This window comes from Oryctolagus cuniculus, chromosome 12 (assembly GCF_964237555.1).
Source record: "Oryctolagus cuniculus chromosome 12, mOryCun1.1, whole genome shotgun sequence".
Lineage (NCBI taxonomy): Eukaryota > Metazoa > Chordata > Mammalia > Lagomorpha > Leporidae > Oryctolagus > Oryctolagus cuniculus.
Window position 1 is genome coordinate 114,899,294 of NC_091443.1, and position 24,747 is coordinate 114,924,040.

Here is a 24,747-nt window from a genome sequence, read left to right on the forward strand (position 1 = left end):
TTATTCTTTGGCTTGGTGATGACAGTGGCCCCTTAGCATTTCTAATTTCATTCTGAAGGCTATGGTGGCTGTGGAACTTCTCCATAGAGCTTGAGTAGTGGCAAAATGGGAGTACATGTTCATCGATGAGGTAAGCACTGGGTGCCAAGCAGTGTTGGTCGGAGTCTCAAGGTGGAGTTTTTCCATGATCTTCTGGTGCCCACACTCAGCAGCAGCAAGATCTCAAATAAGTATTATAAAAGTAACATAAATATAAAGACACAAATTAAATATAAAATATGCAGAAAGATAGACCATTAGAACAATAGTCCAAAGTAACCCAAAATAGCTATATTCACTTCAGACTAAACTTAGAGGTCTCCCACATGGGTGCACCCTCTGCTGCTTTCCAAGTCACATTATCAGGGAGCTGGATCAGAAATGGGGCGGCTGGGAATTGAACTGAGACCCATAAGGGATGTGAGTGCTGCAGGTAATAGCTTAAATTACTGCAACATAGTGCCTGCCCCAGAATCTTTTTGGATGTCACTTCTAACACCAAAGTTGTCATGCTTCCTGAACACCAACCCAGTTCTCCAACACCTACTAATTATCAGACAGTTCAATTCTGATCCCATCTAGAGCTAGAAGAGAACTTGAAGATGCCAGACCCAAGCATGTTTGCTGTTTATGGTCAACTCTCTCCATTCTGAAGTTGTATAGTGAGCTCACAGTTATTGCCAGAAAGGGGTGTGTTATGAAGGATCAGAGCTATACCTATTACTCAGGAAATTATAAAGGCCTTAAAATCTCTGTGCTAGACAATAAGTAGAAAGCCAAATAATTTGTTTCTTATAACTACATTCTCAAATAAACTCTCAAATTCATAAACCCTTTCTCAGCCAGCAAAAGCTAACCTTCCCAGGCATCCTCAATGGGCAAAAACTCTATCTGAAAAAAACTACTCTGTGATACTATTTCCTTTTTTTTCTTCTTTTTTTCTTTTTGACAGGCAGAGTGGACAGTGAGAGAGAGAGAGACAGAGAGAAAGGTCTTCCTTTACCGTTGGTCCACCCTCCAATGGCTGCTGCAGCTGGTGCGCTGCACTGATCTGAAGTTGGGAGCCAGGTGCCCCTCCTGGTCTCCCATGCGGGTGCAGGGCCCAAGCACTTGGGCCATCTTCCACTGCACTCCTGGGCCACAGCAGTGAGCTGGCCTGGAAGAGGGGCAACTGGGACAGAATCTGGTGCCCTGACCAGGACCAGAACCTGGTGTGCCGGTGCCACAAGGCGGAGGATTAGCCTATTGACCCATGGTGCCAGCCTCTGTGATACTATTTAATAAACAAATGTATGGGTTTTAGGATTTCCTAAAGGTGTGGAAAGACAGAATCAATTAAAAGGTCTATTCAGTGAGGTAATAAATAAAAACGTCCTTAATTTGGAGAAAAGGGGACAATCAAGTACAGGAAGCACATAGAACTCCTAATGGACATGACCAGAAAAGATCTTCAGCATGACACATGGTGGTCAAACTTTCAACAGGAAAATATAAAAAAAGGATTTTAAAATGTACCTGAGAGAAATGCCATATTGCCTTCAGAGGATCTCCAATTAGATGGACAGTTGATTTCGAATCAGAAACCTTATAGGCTAGGAAAGAATGGAGAGTTGTAGTCTAAGTCTTATAAGAAAAAAACTGTCAACTCAGAATACTATACCATGCAAAGCTCTCATTTATGAGTGAAGGTGAAATAAAGACCTTTCATAACAAACAGAAATTGAAAGAATTTGTCACCACTCATCCAGATTTATAAATGATGCTTTAAAAGGATGTGCCCAACAGAGAAACAGAAAGGTAGTCATCATTATGAAAGCATGTGAAGGCAGAAAATCTAGTAAAAGTACAAAGGAACGCCAAACCAAACAATAGGAATAGTTATGGGAAAATTTTTGGCAGGGCAAACTCCTTACTTATCAATAATAATCATATAGAAATGCCCTACATTCTCCAATTAAAAGGTACAAACTGGCTGAATGGATTAAAAAAATAAAATTCCTCTATTTGCTGCCTGTAAGAAACACACATGACTAACAACGATACAAACAGACTCAAAGTGAAAGGATGGAAAAAGGTATTCCATGCTAATGGAAAGCAAAAATTATCAGGAGTAGCACAAAAACTGTAAAAAGGCAAAGAATAGCATTATGTTATTATTAAAGATCAATTCAATAGGAAGATGTGATTACAATAAATGTACATGTCCCAATACTAGTGCATCTGGGTTTCTAAAAGCAATGTTAATGGATCTAAAGGGAGACACAGACTCTAATACAATAATGAGACACTTCAACACACCACTTTCATCAATGGACAAATCAACTAGGCAAAAAAAAGAAACAACAGAACAAATTTACACCATGGACCAAATGGACCTGTTATCTACAGAACATGCCATCCCCAAACTGAAGAATACACATTCTTTTCATCAGTGAATGGAACTTTCTCTAGGATATATCATATGCTAGGCCATAAAGCAGGTCTCCATAAATCAAAAAATACCTGAAATAATATCATGCATCTTTTCTGACTACAATGGAATGAAGCTGGAAATTAACTAACTAAAGAAATGTGAGAAAACATGCAAACACATGGAGGCTGAACAACATGTTCCTAAATGAACAGTAGGTCATGGAAAAATCAGAAAAGAATTCAAAAAATTCTGGAAAACAAATGAAGATGACAATATAACATATCAAAAATTATGGGATACTGAAAAAGTAGTGTTGAGGGAAGTTTATGGCAATCAGTGCTTACATCAACAAGTTAGAAAGGCAAAAATTAAATGATCTAACAATACATCTCAAGGATCTAGAGAAACAAGAACAAACCAAACCCAAAATCAGTAGGAGGACCAGAAGAAGAAAAAAATGGAGGATTAGGGAGTGGCATGCTTCAAAGGCTAGGGAGAAACAGTGAAGAGAATAGTGTAGAAGGTACACTCTTGGTGGAGAATTGGAGAGAAAAACACCCAGGAAGCCCCATGGGAGGAGGGGAAATGGCCTGAACCTGCATAGTGAGTGCTGACATGCAGCCAGAGAGGGCGGAGAGCCAAAGCTATGGAAAGCCAGAGCTGGCAGCATTCTTGAGATGGAGGGAGGATAGACTGTACCAACCCATGAGGTTAGAGCAGAGAGAGAATATGGTGTGTGTCCAGACTGGAGTCCAGGGTCCTGGTAGTTGCTGGCAGTTGTCAGTGGTCCTAGTGGAAGTGTAGAGGGTTGTCCAATTCCAACGAATCACTCCAAAACAGAAACTGTGATCCAGCTGAGAGAGGGCAGGTGCCATTTTAAAACAGGGTAAAACTACAGAAGCCTGCAGGTGTACACATAACAGCTCACTGAGACAGGACACTTGAAGTTAGTGCTGGCAGCAGTGGCAGGCAGGCATTCAGCCAGTGACTCTAGGGTGTGTGTGATCCAGAACTTCAAACAGTGGGTGTGGCCCACAGCCCCCACTGACTCAGAGCTTGGCTGGGAGGCAGCTGGACAGCAATGAAGGACAGAGGGGTGCCTGTGCCAGCAGTGTCCTCTGGACTCAACAACTGTGGGAGACTTGAGTGCTGAGACCATGGGGACTCGGTGGCTACAAGTAAAGGCGTAGAGCATAGCTGGGTATTGATTTCCCCCTTGCTCCTGGAACTTAGGTGTTACCCTGGAAACTTGCCCCACCCTAAAACATTGGCCAGAGCCCCTTGGCCACACTCACCATATACTTCCTGTTAGTCACTGGAAGGGCAGACATTCCAAAAAGCCACAGAAGCATACCTCAAAGACAAAAACCAACAAAAGGAAAAATTAAAAATCAACTCCACAAATGCTGAAAAATAAGAACCAAAATGCAAGAAACTAGAATAAGGAAGTCACCATGACCCTCCCAGAGGAACACGACATTTCAACATTAGAATGCTAAAGTAGAGATCAAGGAAATGTCAGAAATGGAATTTAGAAAATTAATCATAGGATGAGTCACTCAAAAAAAATCAGAAGCAAATCCACAAAAGAAAATGATACATGACATGAATGAAAATTTTTTCCTAAGAAATTGAGAACTTAAAGAGAAATCAAAATGAAATTTTAGAAATGAAAATTTCAATGGATCAAATAAAAAAGTGGTGGAAAGCCTTAACAGCAGACTTGATGAGGCAGAAGAAAGAATATCTGAACTAGAAGACAAACTTTCAGAAATCTTACAATCAGGAAATAAATAAATAAATAAATAAAACAAAAAGAAATTAGAAAACATAAAAACAGTGTTGGAGATTTATGAGATACTCTCAAATGACCCAACATGTGCATCTTAGGAGTTCCTGAATGAGTGGAAAGAGAGAAGGGAATAGAAAACCTATTTAGTGAAATAATTACAGAAAACTTCCCCAATTTGGAGAAAGAAAGGGATGTTCAAATAGAGGAAGCACATAGAACTCCTAACAGACAGGACCAGAAAAGATCTTCACTACCACACATTGTAGTCAAACTTTCTACAGTGAAACATAAAGAAAAGATTCTAAAATGTGCACAAAAGAAACAGATTACTCTCAGCGGCTCGCCAATTAGACTCACAGCTGACTTCTCATCAGAAACCCTACAGGTTAAAAGGGAATGGTGAGATAGAGTCCAAATCTTAAAAGAAAAAACTGTCAACCCAGAATATTATACCCTGAAAAGTTCGCATTTATGAATGAAGGTGAAATGAAGATCTTCCATAACAAACAGAAACTGCAAGAATTTGGCAACACTTGTCCAGCCTACCAAAGATGCTTAAGGATATGCTACACACAGAAACACAGAAAGATAGCCAGCATTATGAAAGAATGAGAAGGCAGAAAACCCACCAGGAAAAGTACAAAAGAAATCCAAAGTCAACAACAGGAATATTTTTGGAAAATGGCAGAACCAAGTTATCATTTACCAATAGTCACTTTGAATGTAAATAGCCTCAATTCTTCAGTTAAAATATACAAACTGGCTGAATGACTGTAAAACAAGAGCCATCTATTTTCTATTTAAGAAAAACATCTCATCAACAAAGATACAAGCAGATTGAAACTGAAATGATGGAAAAAGATAATCGATGGTAATAGAAACCAAAAAACAGCTTGTGTTGCCATCCTAAAATCAGAGACAATAGACTTTAACATAAAAACTGTTAAAAGAGATTAAGAAAGGCACTATGTAATAATTAAGGGATCAAACCAAGAAGAAGATGTGACCACAATAAATGTATATACACCCATTACAGGGCACCTGGCTACTTAAAAAATGTTAATAAACCTAAAGGTAGACAGACTTCAATACAATAGTAATGGGAGATTTCAATACCCCACTTTCAGCAATGGACATATAATCCAGACAGAAAATTAGCAGGGAACAATAAAGTTAATTGACACTATAGAATACATATTCTTCTCATCAGTGCATGGAACTTTCTTTAGGATAGATAATATGCTAGGCCACAAAGCAAGTCTCAGCAAATTAAAAAAAAAAATTATTCCATGCATCTTCTCTGACCACAATGGAATAAAACTAGAAATCAACAACTCAAGAATCTCTAGAACATATATAAACACATGGAGACTGAACCACAAGCTCTTGAATGAACAGTGGGTCATTGAAGAAATCAAAAAAATTCTGCAAACAAATGAAGGTGATAATACATCATATCAAAACCTATGGGATACAGCAAAAGCAGTGTTAAGAGGGAAGTTCATAGCAATCGGAGCCACTAGGAACTGCAAAGGTACCAAATAAATGAGCTATCCATGCATCTCAAGGACCTAGAATATCAACAACAAACCAAACCCAAAACAAGTAGGAGGAAAGAAATAATTAAAATTAGAAAAGAAACAAAATTGAAACAAAAAATACAAAAAAGTGAAATAAAAAGATGGTTTTTTAAAAAGATAAAAAAAAGATACACCATTGGCACAACTAACCAAAGAAGAAGAAGAAGAAGAAGAAGAAGAAGAAGAAGAAGAAGAAGAAGAAGAGGAAGAAAGAGACCCAAATCAATAAAATCAGAGATGGAAAAGGAAATATAACAGCAGATATCATAGAAATAAAAAGAATCATCAGAAACTATTAAAAGATCAGTATGCCAACAAACCAGGTAACTTAGAAGAAATGGATAGATTCCTAGAAACATACAATTTACCAAAGTTGAGTCATGAAAATATAGAAAACCTAAATAGACCAATAACCAAGATGGAAATTGAATAAGTAATAAAGACGCTCCCAACAAAGAAAAGCCTAGGACCAGACAGCTTCACGGCTGAATTCTAGCAGATATTTTAAAAAGAACTAATTCCAACAAATAGGAGTGAATCATCCCAAACTCCTTCTATGAAGCATACATCATCTTAATGCCTAAACCTGGAAAAGATGCAACAGAAAGAGAACTATAGATCAATATCCCTAATGAACATAGACACAAAAATCCTCAACAAAATAGCTGATTGAATCCAACAAAACATCAGAAAAATCATTCATCATGACCAAGTGGGATTTATCCCAGTATTCAGTGATGATTCAACATTCACAAATCAATTAATGTGATACACCACATTAGAAAACTGAAGAAGAAAAATCATATGATTATCTCAATAGATACAGAAAGAGCATTTGATAAAATACAATATTCTTTCATGATGAAAACCCTAAGCAAAATGGTTGTAGAAGGGACATTCCTCAACACAATCAAGGCAATATATGACAAACCCATGGCCAGTATCCTATTGAAAAGGTAAAAGCTGGCAGAATTCCTGCTAAGATCTGGAACCAGACAAGAATGCCCACTCTCACCATTGTTATTTAATCTAGTCCTAAAGGTTTAGCTCTAGCTAAAACCTTAGGCAAGCCAAAGAAATCACAGAGATACAGATCAGAAAAGAGGAAGTAAAACTATTCTTATTTGCAGATTACATGATCCTATATATAGGAGATGCAAAAGACTCCACTGAGAGACTACTGGAACTCATAAAAGAGTTTGGTAAAGTGGCAGGATATAAAATCAACAGAAAAATCTATAGCCTTTTTTTTTTAATTTTTTTTAACTTTTGTTTAATGAATATAAATTTCCAAAGTACGACTTATGGATTACAATGGCTTCCCCTCCATAATGCCCCTCCCACCCGCAACCCTCCCCTTTCCCACTCCCTCTCCCCTTCCATTCACATCAAGATTCATTTTCGATTCTCTTAATATACAGAAGATCAGTTTAGTATACATTAAGTAAAGAGAAAAATCTATAGCCTTTATATACACAGACAATGTCATGACTGAGAAAGAACTTTTAAGATCAGTACCATTCACTATTTGTTGAACTCTTTACTTAGTGCAGGTTAATCTTATGAGTATAAAGTAAAATGAAAATAGATCTTTATAAAAATTAAGACTGGGAAAGGAGAGAGAGGAGGAGGGAGGGTGGGATGAAAAGTACCAATATGTTCCTAAGTCAATATATATGAAATACATGAAATTTGTATACCTTAAATAATTTTTTTAAATCAGCAGTGAAGCCATTTGGTTCTGGGCTTTTCCTTGTTAAAAGGTCTTTATTACTGATTCAATCTCCATCTTGGTTATTGGCCTATTTAGGTTTTCTATGTCTTTGGGAGTCAATTTTGGTAGATTGTATGTGTCCATAAAACATTCCATTTCTTCTAGGATTTTCCAATTTATTGATGTATAGCTATTTGTAGTAGCTCTTCATGATTTTTTAAAGATTTATTTATTTATTTGAAAGGCAGAGTTGCAGAGTCAGAGAGAGAGAGAGAGAGAGAGAGAAGGTCCTGGCTACTCCACTTCCAATCCAGCTCCCTAGTGATGAACCTGAGTAAACAGCAGAGGATGTCAAGTCCTTAGGCCCCTGTCCCACCATGAGACCTCAATGAACTCCAGGCTCATGACTTCAGATTAGCCCAGCTATGGCAGTTGCTGGCCATTTGGGGAGTGAACCAGTGGATGGAAGATATATGACTGAATGAGCAGATACTAACATGTCTCCCAGGAATGAGAATGTTCTTGTGAGAGGAGAATCTTAATGTCCCTATGGGTTAGCTCTTCAGATCAAGGATATACTACAGCTAATTCTCAGGCTTAGGGCATAAGCTACTACCTTGCTTTCTTCCAGAAAGAATGAGCTAGGGTTAAACTGCACAGTCCTAGGGACTGAGCCACTGGGAGCATCTTAGATCACCACTCACACAGTTTTGAAACTTAGGACAAGGAAAAGAGTGAAGGGAGCATTGATGAGACACCACCTTGTAAACTTTCCAAGGGAACAAGCCAATGACATTCATGAGATATCTGCATTTATGGTACCTAAAAGGACATGTGCAAATATTTTTTAAAATTATTTTACTCATTTGAAATGCAGAGAAATAGACAGAAAAAAAGAAAGATGTTTTTTCCCTCCTTCATCGATTCACTTCTCAAATGCATGCAACAACGATGACCAGGCTGAAGGGATGGACCAGGCTGAAGCCAGAAGCCAGAAACTGAATTTGGGTCTCCCATATGGGTGATAGAGAACCAAGTACTTAGGCCATCATGCACTGCTTACAAGAGTGTGTAATAGCAGCAAAGTGGATTGGAAGGAAGGCTGATACTCTGATATGGGATATGGACATCTGAAGTGACATCTTAACACCTGCTGTAGAGTCAAAATCAAAATGGAGTGAGTGTGGCTAAGATATGATTGCAGATCTCTTGCTTCTGTACATATTAGCTTTGCTTGCTAATGGCTAAGGGTGTATCTTGTAAAACTATGTGGGCCAAAATTCCAAGGAAATAAGTTGAGAGAAATGTGTCCTGCACTGTTATCTTGCAACCATATTTTAGAGTTGTTATTGTTCCTGGGTTTGTTATTGCTAACTGTTATCTTACAACCATATTCTGGGTTTCTTTTTTTTTTTTATTGTTCACTGCATATCAGGGGTTTGAAATTGTGAGCCTTAGTGGAAGAATACTGTAAAAAACTGTGTAACTCGCTGTTGGGACTGCACTCTGGTAAGGAGTGATGGTCCCAATCAGATGCCTTGCCTCTCCTTTTCAATTAAATTCACGTGTGACTGTCACTTGTTTTTGTAATATTCTATTTTAGCTGAAGAATGGATGCAACACTGCTCTAAACATCCACCAAAGCAGAGTTTTTACATGAGAATGATAAATAGGTTTTCTCCACTTTCTTCTTATGTGAAATCTTCACAAATAGAAAACAAACCATTTTTTATTCCTGTGGAAAAATGCTGCTTGTTCTTTGGAAAAATGCTGAAATACTGAAGCTGAATGAAAGGTATCATGGCAGAAAATATTTAATAGTGTTGGGAACTTCAGAGGGGAAGGTGCCATTTGACAATGTGGGGCTGAATGCAGATATTTAAGATTTATTTCCACAGATACTGGTTTGTCCCCTTTGAAACCTATGGGGAAATTTAATCCAAATTATCATAGTAAGAGATGAGATCATGTGGAACCTTAGAGGAGGTGATTAGGATCAATTCTTTCATGTGATTAATGGGTTGCAGGTTTACCTCCAGGGGTCTGTTTCAGCAGTCACTTTACATTAGCCTCTCCTATACTCAGCTTTATTGGTCCACATGGTTCTTGTGCTAGGCCTTTGCCAATAAGAAGGCCAGCACCAGATGTTACCCCTAAAACCTGGGACCAAATCCTTGAGCCAAATAAAACCATTTCTTTGTAACTTACTCAGTCTGATACTGTGTTATTAACAAGAGAATACAGATTAAGATCCCGAGGAAGAGCCATGCTGAGAGGTCAGGGTCATGGACTAGAAATCTTGTTTCCCAACTCAGGGGGACCAGATCACCCCTGGTATGAGAGGAAGGTTTAAGGATCCTACAGATAACAGCAGATTCCCCCCAGTGAATAGCATATCTGCAGACATACTCCCTCTGAGGACCTCTCATCCTACCACACTATTTAGGGAGACGTGCGCCTATCCAGAGGGCCTCCAGCACTGACCAGAAGTTTCTGTGTGCAGGAACAGGACAGAATGCTGAGGGGCCCAGCTACCTGCTCAATTCGAGCAAACTGGCCCAACACACTCACCATTTCCTTGCTTCCGTGATATCCAGGCGCCCTCTTGAGGGATCCTGTGATGACCGAAATTTGCAGAGCGACGGAGCCAGCTAAGGCTTCTCTCGGGAGCAGATCCGGGGAGTTGAGTACAGCGGTGCCAAAAAAATAATATCGCACGTGGTTCCCCAATGATGCCCCTGGGCGCCTTGATTGAACAATTTGCCCAACCGGCAAGAATGCACGACGTCAGAAAAGGTGTAGCCAATCAGAATCCCGTTAAGGTTCCTTGAGGCTGTTCCTGGAGAGGGGAGAAGCTTGGACTTAAGCTGCCTGCTTCTCTCAGATGGCAACTCTTCTGGCGGTAGGAGGCACTTTCCCCTCTCGATGGTCCCACCTCCTTGGATCCCCCCTCTCCCTCCCTCCCTCCCTCCCTCCCTCCAGTGATCACAATCCTACTGAGATCTCATGATCCTGCGCTTGCAGTAACCTGCTTCACATGAGCTACAATTTACAAAATGTTGGCTGGACTGTGGGCCTTTCTTTTTCTTTGTATTCACAGTTTATTTTATTAGGTTGTTTGACAATTTTTTATATTGATTTTAAGACTAAAAATATTATGTAGGTTAGTTTTTTGTTTCATTTCTCTTATAAGCATTTGATTTCTAGTCTGTGTTTTGTCCTTTAAAATGTTTTCTATTTGTTTCTTGCTGGTACATAGTAACCCAGTTGATTTTTATGTATTTATTTTATACCTAGTAAGCTTATTCTCTTATCAGTTTTATTTATCTAGGGATTATGTTGTATTTTCTCTGTATACAATAGTATCATCCAATATATTAACAATTTTGTTGCTTAAAAGTTTATCAAAAATTTATACCTAATATTTCCTTTTTTGTTGTTTTATTTACCTGATTATACTTCCAAGATGAAGTTGGAGAGAAACAATGAGAAAAGATAGACTTGTCTAGATCTGTTCCCAGGAAAAAAGCTTGCAATGTTCTGTAGTAATTATGCTGTCATAGGTTCATTTTATACAATGTTAGTTGGAATGTGGAAGTTGCTATTTTAATATTCTATTAGTTGTTGTGTGTTTATGGCCCAATGATGAATTTTATTACATGTTTTTTAACATTTACTCTAAATGATCACATTATTCTCTTGTATTTTTCACCCATGTGAATGTTTACTCTATTTGTTCCAGACTGTTAACCCCCTTTGAACATTTTAGTATATTCTGTTCATTATTAATTTATTATCTTTTCATATTTTTGCAGAACAACACCCCAAACTTGTTGGAAGTGTTGTTTTAGAACCCCAAACATGGCCTACTTATCCAACATGCAGAAAGCCAATTGCTGACATCAATGTAGAAGGAAAAAGGTGTTTATTTCAAAGACAGAGCAAGAATCCATGCAGCTATTGCTTAATTCCTAGACTCCCCAAGGAGTAAGGGTTGAAGGTTTTTATAAATGAAAGCTAGGGCTGACAGGTGGAGGTTTATCTTGTGTGCAAGGCCCTGGTGTTTCAATGGTACTCATGACCTTACTTTGATTGGTGGCGTGGTGCACTTTAGGGGATTTTTTTTTTACAATGGCCCAGTGGGCTTCAGTTAGTCTGGGGGACTACATATAAGTGGTGGTTATCTTTTGCCCAGACCTGGAATTTCCATGCTGAATCTGGAATCCCCCTAAACAAACCCATCCAGGGAATATTGACCAGCAGGATTTGATCTATTGCAGAAGCAAGTGCCTCCTTGTACTGTGGGAGAATGGCATTTAATTTTAGTCATATCCTTTGCCTTTTACATTAAAAGCATTCTAGGTGCAGGCACATAGGTGACGAATGAGGTAATAAAGTTTATTTAAAAGGTAAGAAAGCAAGCACAAACATGAGTGGGCATAATTGAAGAGTAGAGTTGATCAGAGAATGCGTAGGGGAAAGGAAGTATAGAGATGGCACCTCAGCACCTCCATTAGTCTTGATCTCCAATGGAAGACAGCATAAGCACCTCCCAGCACCTCCTTTTATGAGATAATGTGGTCACTTGTGAGGTTTATGGCAGCTCCATAAAATTCCAAGTGGAGCTCAATATACATATTTACATGACTTTCCCTTAGGTCCCAGATGAAAAGAAGGTTTCCTGGGAAAGGAGGTGTTCTGACAAATATTGTAGAATTACATGGGGGCAGGGCTTTATGGCTTTTGACCTGCAGCTCACTTAGCTACCTTATCCCATGTCACATGAGCCTGATGATTTGTCAGTACAGCTGTATCACTTCTTCAATTCAGTGAATTTCTTTTGGTAAAGGACAAGCAAGGACCTTGGTCTAGGGAAAGAAATGAGATAATGCGTCCTGCCTTTACATTATAGGGGTTCAGTCACAATATGTAATTTAGTATAATAATACTTTATTATCTCATATATTTGTTATCTCTTATATATTTGTATCTCTTATATAGAGATGGTCCTTAAGTTCATTTTTATTTCATGTCCTTGTCTGACTGTCATCAATGTAATGCTGATTCACACCAAAACTATTTCCTGTTCAGTTCCACTTTGGATAAATCTGCAAAATTTTGGAATTTTTTTCTTCCTTAAAAGTTATCTCACTGTCCACTCTGCCTGTCAAAAAAAAAAAAAAAAAAAAAGTTTGGGCTGTTCCATAAATCTGGGACTGAAATTTTGTTTGTAGAAATGGTTTGTTGGCTCTTTTCATTTGTAAAATATTGATTCACCCTGTTTAGTTCATGAGACATTTTCCTATTTATGTTACATTCACATTTTAATATTCTGAGTTCAAAAATTTGGTGGACTTTTGTGGTGCAATGAGAAGGCCATGCCAAGATGGCTGCTGGCAATGGAAACTGCCTGGCAACAGGCTGTGATTGGATGGCTTCAGAAACTGCCTGGCAACAGGCTGTTATTGGTTAGGGCATAGACAGCCCCTTGACCAGATTGGCTGCCTTGGCTATTTAAGCTGCTGTACCAACTGAAATAAATAAGTCTGTGCGCTGCTTGCCTCAGGCTGACTCCTGGGATCTGTGTGGTGGCTCCATGCCTCCTGCTCTCACAACACTCCTCCTCTCAGAATGCATCAACCTCAAAATCTGGTTCCCAACGTGACTGAGAGAGAAAAAATAGCCTATCAAACTCGATGAGGTCCCCCCCTTGATTTCGGCAAGTAGGCCCCTCGGTGTTTTGTGGGCTGTTTGGTTCTGTAAGGGTGAGCACAGAACCCCCTCCTATGCCCCTTTCCTTCTCTTTGTCCTCCGTCTAAGTGCCCCAGGTAGGCACACATCACCCAGTAGCATAACGCTGCTTCTCAGCTCCTCCTTTTACTTTCAGGTTGCCCGTTAAATTCACATAAGGGGCTGATCATCCCAGAATTCAGAACCAAGTCATCTTCCCACACTTGACAGAGGTGACACTCTGGAGACACCGTGTGGGCATACGGCCTTGACCTAACAAATCAAGGAAGTCCCCCACTAAGCACAGGACATATGTACAATCTGATACACCAGTGTCTATCCGTCTAAGATAGGGAACCCCTGCAGAATGCCATCAGCAGCTGAGGTACTAGGAATTTTTTTTTTTTTGACAGGCAGAGTGGACAGTGAGAGAGACAGACAGGGAGAAAGGTCTTCCTTTTGCCGTTAGTTCACCCTCCAATGGCTGCCATGGCCGGCACGCTGCGGCCGGCACACCGTGCTGATCTGAAGCCAGGAGCCAGGTGCTTCTCCTGGTCTCCCATGGGGTGCAGGGCCCAAGCACTTAGGCCATCCTCCACTGCACTCCCAGGCCACAGCAGAGAGCTGGCCTGGAAGAGGGGCAACCGGGACAGAATCCGGAGCCCTGACCGGGACTAGAACTCGGTGTGCCTGCGCCACAAGGCGGAGGATTAGCCTATTGAGCCACGGCGCCGGCCTTAGGAATTTGTTTTGTTATGGCAGCAGTGCTGTGCATGTCTTTCCTTTGGCTAGAGTTGGTGTGGCACACTGCTCTTAAGTGTTCAAACATGGGAAAGATACCCCCTCTCAGAAGCACACACATATTACCAAACACAATGAATCTGTGAGTAAAAAGAGCCTGTCACTCCAGGCCTCTGCCTCATAGGCAACAGTTGATGACTTAGGGAGAGAGAGCTCCCACAGTGAAAATGACATGACAGCAGACAACGCAACAATGCCTAGTCAGCCACCCCCAAATACTCATGGAATGAACTTAGACAACCTCGAGGCAATAACCCATGCAAGGTCATCCCATCCACACCCAGTGAGGACCCCCACACTTGTGGCAGTCCTCAGGCACCTCAGGCTCTCAGGGCAGCCCCACCCATATGTTTGCCGTTAATGCAGGAGAGGACACAGAATTCGGGACTGGATGACCTTATTATGCTAAAAAATAAATGATCTTGGCCAGCACTGTGGCTCACTTGGCTAATCCTCCACCTGCAGTGCTGGCACTCTGGGTTCTAGTCCCGGTTGTGGTGCCAGTTCTCTCCCAGTTGCTCCTCTTCCAGTCCAGCTCTCTGATGTTGCCCGGAAAGGCAGTGGATGATGGCCCAAGTGCTTGGGCCCTGCACCCACATGGGAGACCAGGGGGAAGTACCTGGCTCCTGGCTTCGGATCGGTGCAGCACACTGGCCGTAGTGGCCATTTGGGGGGGTGAACCAACAGAAGGAAGACCTTTCTCTCTGTCTCTCTCTCACTGTCTAAATCTGTCTGTCAATAAATAAATAAATAAAATTTTTTTTAAAATGACCTTACTATGCTAAAAAAGGCTTCTCAAGAGTCAGGCCCTAAATGTCCTAACAGCACTCTGGCCTCATAATCAGCCCTTAAGGCATGCGGATCTGGCTGAAAAGCCCATGAGAGTATTTCAGGCATGGAAAGCCAAGACACTCTGGGGAAAAAAAAACCTAAATGAAAGATCTCCGTGAGTGAGATCCCAGTGGAAAGAATGGGTCATCAAAGAAGGAGGTACCTTTCTCTGAAGGGAGGAGAGAACTTCCACTTTGACCATGGCCTTGTCTAAAAATGATCAGAGTCAGTGAACTCAGGGGACTTCCATAGCCTTGGCAGCTCATGACAAGAGCCTAGGGTGATTACTGAGGCCATAAACAAGAGTGTCAATTTGTTAAGTCAACAACAGGAGTCACTGTGCACTTACTCCTCATGTAGAATCTTTGTCCTTAGTGTGCTGTACATTGTGATTTAATGCTATAACTAGTACTCAAACAGTATTTTTCACTTTATGTTTCTGTGTGGGAGCAAACTGTTGAAATATTTACTTAATGTATGCTAAACTGATCTGTATATAAAGAGAATCGAAAATGAATCTTGATGTGAATGGAAGGGGAGAGGGAGTGGGAAAGGGGAGGGTTGTGTTTTGGAGGGACGTTATGGGGGGGAAGCCATTGTAATCCATAAGCTGTACTTTGGAAATCTATATTCATTAAATAAAAGTGAAAAAAAAAAAAGAGTCAGGCCCTGACTCTCCCTACTTTGAACAGGTGCTCACACAATGGGCAGTGAATCTTCAAACTCATTTTGACTGGGTTACACTGCTCAAAGCATATCTGTCAAGACCACTGTTCTTACAGTCGAAAGCCTCCTATGAGGAAGAGGATGAAACCGTGGTGAGGAATAGTGCTGCCTGTGGAATTGCAGTAACCTTTGATATGCTTAGAGGCCATGGCACCTACATATATTCTCATGAACAGACCCTCATTGAAGTAGTTGCCTATTTTGATCAGGTCAGAGATTTGGCACTTAGAGCCTTAAAAAATATAAATCCTCCTAAATAGAGTCAGCTCTTTAGAAACTTAGTTCAAGGCCCAGGTGAATGGTTCCCCGATTTCCTTTCCAGAGTCTTGGAAGCAGTAGAGAAAAGATTACTGCTTGGCCCCAATCAAGAAAATCTGGTCAAACAATTAGCTTGGGAAGGCGCTACTAGAGGCAATAGCTGTAATTGCCCCAGTCTGTAAGGAAGACCTTTCTAAATGGATAGTAGCTACAAAGGAGGTAAACCCTGCTGATACACCCATACAAGCCATACAAGCCCTAACTGCAGCCATTAACAAACTGAACACAAGGAAGTCTAATGACCCTCCAGTTTATTGGGGATGTCGGGAAACAGGACACCTACGGCAAAACTGCCCAAACACTGACAGATGGGGCAAACCCAAAACACTGTGTCCCAGATGTAAAAAAGGCTTTCATTGGGCAAAAGATTCCAAGACCAAGCCTTTAAACACTCCCAGCGGGGTGGCCCTCAGCCCAGCAAGTAAGATATTGACCATTAACTGGTCAATATCTTCAATCTGAGGCCAAAATGGACCCTATACTTAGATGACATTGCCTTTGTGGGTTTAATTGATATGGGGGCAGATGCCACTATCTTAAAAGCTAGGGACGTAAGAAAAATGCAACATTGGAAGACAGCACCCGGGCCTGACCTCCAAGGTGTTGGAGGATTAAAATTGGCTGATCATGTCATCATGCCTATAATGTGGCGAGATGACAGCAGAGATACAGGAACCATCTTTCCACTAATTGCTGATGTTTCCATGACCTTATGGGGGAGAGATGTACTCTCACAAATGCAAACTGTCCTTACTACAGATCACAAATCTCCATGAGCCAAGAGCTTTAATGGAGAGCCTACAAGTAAGATTCACCCCCAATTCTATGAGCCACTGTTCACCTCATACAAAAGCCACACCCAATCCTCACTGAATGAGGAAAAACAGGAAACATCTGGGTAGAACAGTGGCCAATATCACAACCCAAACTTGGCATCCTTACAGAATTGGTACAAGAACAATTGGAAAAGGGACGACACATAGAGCCCTCCACTAGCCCTCACAACATTCCCATTTCTGTGATACCAAAGAAACAGGGAAAATATAGGCTACTACAGGATTTGAGGGCCATCAACAAAATCATAAAAAAGAAGAGAACATTCCAGGCTGGTATTCCCCATCCAGGGGCCATTCCTAATGGATAGCACATAGTTACCATTGATATCAAAGATGGCTTCTTTTCCATTCCCATCGTGGAGGAGGATAAGGCCTACTTTGCCTTTACAGTATGGGAGCCCAATTTCAAGCTCCCCGCAAAAAGATTTCTCCCACAAGGCATGAAAAATTGCCCTGCCACTTACCAAAGATACATTTCTCATGCAACCAGCACACTTAAAGATCAGTACTTGGTCATACATTATGTGGATAATATCTTACTTGCTTACGAGAATGCAGCAACTCTGAAGGCCTGTCTAATTGAGACAGTAAGAAATTCACAATTACAGGGCAGTGCAGTGGTGCACTAGGTTAATCCTCCACCTGTGGCACCAGCATCCCATATGGGCACCGGGTTCTAGTCCCAGTTGCTCCTCTTCCAGTCCAGCTCTCTGCTGTGGCCCGGGAAGGCAGTGGAGGATGGCCCAAGTGCTTGGGCCCCTGCACCCACATGGGAGACTGGGAAGAAGCTCCTGGCTCCTGGTTTTGGATCAGCATAGCTCCAGCTGTTGCAGCCATCTGGGGGGTGAACCAATGGAAGGTAGACCTTTCTCTGTCTTTCTCCTGATCTGTAAATCTACCTGTCAAATAAATAAATAATCTTAAAAAAAAGAAATTTACAATTCCTGGGTTTGTCTATTGCCACAGAAAAGGTACAACATTTTCCTCCCTTTCAATTCTTGGATTATCAAATCTCCTCCCATATATCTCCAATGGGCCCAAACCTAAAAGTCAAGCATAAATACTCACTTAATGAACTTCAGCAACTATGCAGTCAAATCAATTGGCTGAAGCCCTTCCTTCCCCTAACACCTGCAGAGCTTAGACTGCTATTCGATTTACTAAGGGGAATAGCCCTTCTTCAAAAATTATATTGACACAGCAGCCAAATCCACTATAGGAAAGATCAACACCCAGTTGTCAAATTTTAAAACATTTATATATGACTCTCAGGTGCCTCTGTTTGCCATAACCATATGTACCCTCAAGACCCCCTTAAGGAGTTATTTGGCAACAACACAGACCACTTTTTTGGGTGCACATAACCTGGAGCAAATGTCATAAAATAGTTAACAAAGAAGATGTCATCCTTATGATGGGACTTAAATTAAGAGAGTATGCCAATAAGATATTTAACACAGAACCAGACATAGTGGTCCTATCCCTATCACAATTAGAACTGTCCACATTGATGCAGAATAGCATGCTCTTTCATACTTTAATGATAAATTTCCCAGGACAGGTTGACAATCACCTGCCAGTGGACAGGCTACTCCAGCCATTACAAACCTTAGAAATAGACTATCCAAAACATGCTTTCCCTGCTAATCAACCTATACCCATGGCACCGTGTGTGTTTATGGATGCCAACATGTCACTGTTTGGAATAGTGATCAAATCCTCAACAGAAAAAGATAAGATCCATGTAGAACCCCATGGGGGATCAGTACAGTTGGGAGAAATAAGGACAGTAGTCAAGGTTCTACTCCTTAGCCAGGATGGGACAGTAAATATATTTTTGGACAGCAAATACTCAGTACAGGTAGCAAAGACAATCCCTTTTGCAGTCTTTAACCTGACCAATAAGCCAAGTGACAGATGTTCACAACACTTAAAGAGCTAACTGAGAACAGAAAACACCCATGGTATATCTCACACAGAAGATCACATACTGGGTTACCTGGCTTTATTTTCCAAGGCAACAAAAAGGTTGATTGTCTTATCTCCTGCAACACGGCTTCCACTGGACACCTAGAACAAGCCCATATTCTACACCAAAAATTTCATATGTCAGCAAACAACATAAAATTGCTTTTCCCAGAGCTAACAATGATCCAATGCAAACACCTAGTGCACTCTTGCAAGAATTGTGCACCCCTCGTCCTGTTAGGCCCACTGCAACAAGCAGGAGTGAACTCATGAGGCCTTGCTCCTAATAAGCTCTGGCAAGTGGACACCTCTCACATGAACTCCTTTGGTAAACTTAAGTTTGTCCATGTGGTGGTAGATACTTATTCAAAGGCTGTATTTGCAACAGCCCAATCTGGAGAAAAGGCTAGTAATGTGATAAAGGCAGTCAAGTCAGCCATGCTGGTCCTTGGTGTCCCCTGGATCATAAAGACTGATAACAGACCAGCATATACATCACAGGAATTTAATTCCTTCCTGAAATCCTGGAACATACAGTCTGCCACAGGTATCCCATTCAACCCACAGGGACAGGCAATCATTGAAACAACTCATAGGACAATTAAAGATCTCTTTCAAAAACAGAAAAACAATCATATGCCCCCAGACCCACAGCTTGCTTTGACTGAGGTCCCTTTCACTATCAATTTTCTTACTTTTGATTCCCAAGGAATAAGCCCAGCTTATAAACACTGGGGATCCTTTCCATCCCAGACCCCAGCCCCTATGGTTAGGTGGAAAGACCCTCCTGATAGGAGAATGGAAGAGACCACACCCTCTGCTAACCAAGGGTGGAGGATATGCTTGTGTCTTTCCAGAGAATGCAGGATAGCCCATTTGGGTAGCAGCCAGAAACATCAAGCCTGCAACTGACAGTCAACCAGAACCAGCTGAACAAGACTGAGAGTCCACCTTGTTAGCAGACACACCTGCCCTATCATCCTAGCCTGAGAAACTGCCCATGGCCACATCCGCTACTGCTTTATACCCCACTTAGCTCTGGTCAGCCACTCATACAGCCCACAGCCTGTGTGTGGTCATGCCATTCCTGGTTACCATTGTTCCTCATTCCTACCTCCATCTGAGCAAGCACTCCTGTGGTCTCCCATTTTGAGCACTGGTTAGTCAACAAGGGCAAGATCCCCTGGGGGACAACCTAAGACAGGCACAGCCACATATGGATTCCACATGGAAATGGGGTCAACAATGGTATGGCCAAGAATCATGCTTCCTGTTGCTCAAAAATAAGCAAAAAGGGGGAAATGTGGTGGAATGGGAAGGCCATGCCAAGATGGCTGCTGGCAATGGAAACTGCCTGGAAACAGGCTGTGATTGGATGGCTTCAGAAACTGCCTGGCAACAGACTGTTATTGGTTTGGGCATAGACAGCCCCTTGACCAGATTGGCTGCCTTGGCTATTTAAGCTGCTGTACCAACTGAAATAAATGAGTCTGTGGGTTGCTTGCCTTAGGCCTGCTTTCACCCAACTCCCGGGGTCTGTGTGGTGACTTGCGCCTCTTGCCCCACCACGCTCCTCCTCTCAGAACGAATCTACCTCAACAGATTTTGATCTCTTTTAAAAATTATACTCCTAATTCAGAAACTCATCTTAATATTTTTAAATATTTATTTATTTATTTGAAGGCAGAGTTACAAAGTCAGAGCCAGAGAGAGAGAGAGGGAGAGAGAGAGAGAGAGAGGCCTTCCATCTGCTGGTTCACTCCCAAGATGGCCACAACAGCCAGAGCTACACCAATTGAAATCCAGGAGCCAGGGGCTTCTTTTGGGTCTCCCACACAGTTGCAGGGACCCTAGGACTTGGGCCATCTTCTATTGCTTTCCCAGGCCATAGCAGGGAGCTAGTTCAGAAGTGGAGTAGCTGGGAGTAGAACCAGCCCCCATATGGGATGCTAATACTGCAGGTGGGGGCTTCACGCACTACGTCACAGCACTGGCCCCTTTAATATATTTTACACACACACACACACACACACACACACACACACATATATATATATATATATATTTGAAAGGCAGAGTTAGAGAGGGAAAGAGAGAGATCTTTTTTCCACTGGTTCACCTCCCAAATGGCTACAATGGTCAGGGTGGGACCAGACTGAAGACAGGGGCCTGGAATTCCATCCAGGTCTCCCACATCAGTGACAGGGGCCCAAATATTTTTTCCATCTTCTGCTGCTTTCACAGGTGCTGGGACTTGAGCAGTGCCCATGTGGGATGCAGGCATCACAGGTGGAGGATTAACCTGCTTTTCCACAAAGCCAACCTCTCCTCTTAATATCTTGTTAAGATCTGTGACATCTATAAGGCTAATTCTATTTGATTTGTGAAATTTGTTATTTGTGTTGCTTTCCTGTTTTTCTCTTAAACACTTTTATCAGATACGAATTTTGTCAATATTGTCACATCCTGGTTGGGGAGCTGCTTCCCCTAGTCTATGGACTTGTTGTTCAGCATAGAAATAAAGAGAAGAGGGCAGCATTGTGACATATTGGGTTAAGCTACCACCTCCAATGCCAGCACCCTATATGGGTGCCAGTTCATGTCCTGGAAGCTCCACTTCTGATTCGGCTTTCTTCTTGCTAGTGTGCCTGGGAAAGCAGGATAAGATAGCTCAAGTACTTGGCACCCTGCATACGCATGGGAGACCAAGAAGAAGCTTCTGGCTCCTGGCTTGTGCTTCACCCAGCCCTTGCTGTTGTGGCCAGTTGGGGAGTGAACCAGCACATAGAAGAACTCTCTGTCTCTCTCACTCTCTCCCCATACCCAACACTAACTTTAAAGTAAATAAATAGCTCTTTTAAAAAAGAAATAAGCAGAAAAGTCCAAGAGAGAGTACAAGAGTGAGAGCAAGCTTATTTGCAATAAATGACAGAAGCTCGCACATGTTGGGGAAGGGACTTGGAGTTGGCAATCCATTGCCTCCAGGGGGTTGGTCTGTTTTATGCTATTTCTTCTTCCCCTCTCTTATGTATTATGTACTAGTCCCCCACCTAGTGCATGTAGTAGAGGTCATGTTTGGGTTGGCTTCCCTGTCTCTGTCCAGGAGTACAGAAGGGATAAGTAATTGGATCCCCCTTCCTCTGTGCAGGAAGTGTTGGTAATTGACTAATACTTTCCATATCCTTGTCTTAGGTGTCATATCACCCCTCTTCCTCTCTTTGGTCTATTCTAAATTGTGCTTTGTTACATTTTGTTTTTCCCTGGAGAGGTAGAATTTTTCTGGAATTTTCCCAAAGCCTACTCTTGCCCTACAATATGATTTAAAACTTTTTTTCTTGCTTATTAGTTTCTGCTGTACATTTTTACTACAGGTATTTCATGGATGTTTACTATTCTTTTTTTCTTCGCATTTATTCTATGCTATTTTAGGATGCTCATTTTAGTTCTTAAGAAGAAACCAAAATGAAGAGCTTTCAGTCTTCTGTTCTAACATATTCACTTGAGGCTAAAAATTTCCTCTAAGCACTGCCTTAAATAACACCTGATGTATTCCTTCTTATGTTCCAGGTCCTGTACCTGCAGACCCTGTCTGCCTCCCAGTTTCTCTATCCCCTTGTGCCTGTAGCTATGACAACAGATTTATATATCCAACATTGTGCCTGAAATCCCAATATTTGCTATCCAGTATCACCATCTCCTATAATTCTGACCCATGCTCATCCTTGCATTTTTCTTACTTTAAAATCTTGTCTGTCTATAGCCCAGGCCAGTTTTCAAAAGTTTCTCAAAAGGACTCAAACCAGCACCCATATGAGATGTCAACACTGCAGGCGGTGACTTTACCTCCATGCCACCGTGCTGGCCCTGACCAAAAACTTTTAAAAGCATGGTAGTCATCAGAGCCAGGAAATTCCCTTAGGTATTGTGTTATTTTTTATTGAATGTTTTAGAAGTAATAGCTCCCTTCGAGCATTTTAGCAAACTGAGAGAACTTGCTGAGATGAAGCTGTTTCCAGGCTTTCCTGTAAAATTAGCTATACCTGGGCCCGGTGCTGTGGTGTAGCAGGTAAAGCTGCCATCTGTGGTGCCAACATCTCATATGGATGCTAGTTCAAGTCCCAGCTCCTCCACTTCCAATCAGCTCTGTGCTATGGCCTGGGAAAGCAGTGGAAGATGGCCCAAGTCCTTGGGCCCCACATGGGAGACCCAGAAGAAGCTCCTGGCTTCTGGCTTTAGATCAGCCCAGTTATGACCATTGCAGCCATTTGGGGAGTGAATCAACAGATGGAAGACCTTTTTCTCTTTCTCTGACTTTCTATAACTCTACCTTCCAAATAAACAAATAAATCTTTATATAAAAAAAAAAGTCCTTGGGGCCGACACTGTGGCACATCCAGTAAAGCTACCACCTGCAGTGCTGGCATACCATATGGGGACCAGTTTGAGTCCTGGCTGCTCCACTTCTGATCCAGCTCTCTGTTATAGCCTGGGAAGCAGTAGGAAATGGGCCAAGTCTTTGGGCCCTGCACCTGAGTGGGAGACCCAGAAGAATCTCCCAAAACCTGGATTTGGATCAGCCCAACTTCAGTCACTGTAGCCATCTGGGGAGTGAACCAGCAGATGAAAGACCTCTCTTTCTCTCTCTCTCTGCCTCTGCCTCTCTGTAACTCTGCCTTTCAAATAAATAAATAAATAAATAAATATTTTTTTAAAAAGTCCTTGCTATGTTCATGGTAAGGTATTGTTAGCATGCTTAGAGTCCTCTTCCAAATCTCAGCAATTTATACAAAATCCAAATGTTTAAAATTGCTTCCTAGTAAGTGCATACCAGTTTGATTATTGTATTTGTTTTTAGTGGAATAAGGATGTACTGATGTCAGTTTTAAAAAACAACCTACATATTTTGGAAAATCCTACATAATGTATTTACTATTTTCAGAATAAAGTATTATTTTATATGCTAATAGACTATATTTGCTGCAAGTTAAAGTCTAGAAGCATGTGCTGGTGCTGTGTTGTACTAGGTTAGGCCTTTACCTGGGGCATTATCATCCCATATGGGTACTGGTTCATGTACCAGCTGCTCTTTTTCCAATCCAGTTCTCTGCTAATGGCCTGGGAAAGCTGTGGAAAATGGTGCAAGTGCTTGGGTCCTGCACCTTCATGGGAGACCCAGAAGAAAATCCTGGATCCTGGCTTTGGAATGGCCCAGCTCCAGCTATTGCAGTTATTTGGGGGAGTGAATATACAAATGTAAAACCTTTGTCTCTCCCTCTCTCTGCCTGCAACTCTACATATGTTATAATACATAACAGCCATAAAGAGGCATGTTGCATTAAAGAGCTTAGTTAAATGTTTTTTTTAAAAGGCTTAGAATGAATTTTACCTATTTCACACCCAATAAGTCCTTTATTCAGGAGGAAGGGTGGAGGGAAGGAGAAATTGTGGGAATAACTTGATCCCATTCCCTGATAAGCTCCTGTATGAAAATAGACTGTGTACTCAGCTCTTTCCTGAGATGTCCACTTGATCTATCAGGAGTATTTCAGCCCCCCTAGTTCTTTGCTGAGATGCACATCTGAGCAGTCAAGTGTGTTCTCTCCATTAAACTGTGCAACTTTGCTTATACCTGTCTGAATGGCTGGGTACTCTCTCAGATTCTGTCTAGAGAGGGGTTCATCCATTCTGACAAATTCTCTACCCATTAATTCTTGCTTCCTTCCTTACCACTACTCTCTTACATCTGTTCAAAGTCCACATTATGTTTATGGGTAATGCTTTCAGTATTGTATGTAAAACTAATTTTTGTACAGAATTCTTATACATTTTATTCTTACACATCTGTGCTTTCTACTTTTTTAAAATACAAGTTTATTCAGCACGTTTGTGCTTGTTTTTCAAAAAATTTATTTATTTGAAAGGCAGAGTTATACACAAAGAAAGGGGAAGAGAGAGAGAGAGAGAGAGAGAGAGAGAGAGAGAGACCTCTCATCTGCTGA

The 24,747-nt window shown here is 41.4% G+C and overlaps 1 long non-coding RNA gene across 2 annotated transcripts in view; it reads right to left on the bottom strand.

Annotated features, from left to right (window-relative positions):
- LOC127489323 (uncharacterized) overlaps positions 1-24,747 on the bottom strand; it is a 403,737-nt gene continuing 378,990 nt past the window's right edge. The window contains exons 1-3 of one of the 2 annotated variants that reach the window (XR_007912613.2): positions 3,156-3,568; positions 1,555-1,631; positions 1-221 (exon numbers count right to left, since the gene is read on the bottom strand). This is a non-coding gene — a long non-coding RNA (uncharacterized lncRNA). Of the gene's footprint in view, positions 222-1,554; positions 1,632-3,155; positions 3,569-24,747 lie in introns of those variants that run through there. The other variant, XR_011381166.1, reaches the window with a different exon arrangement.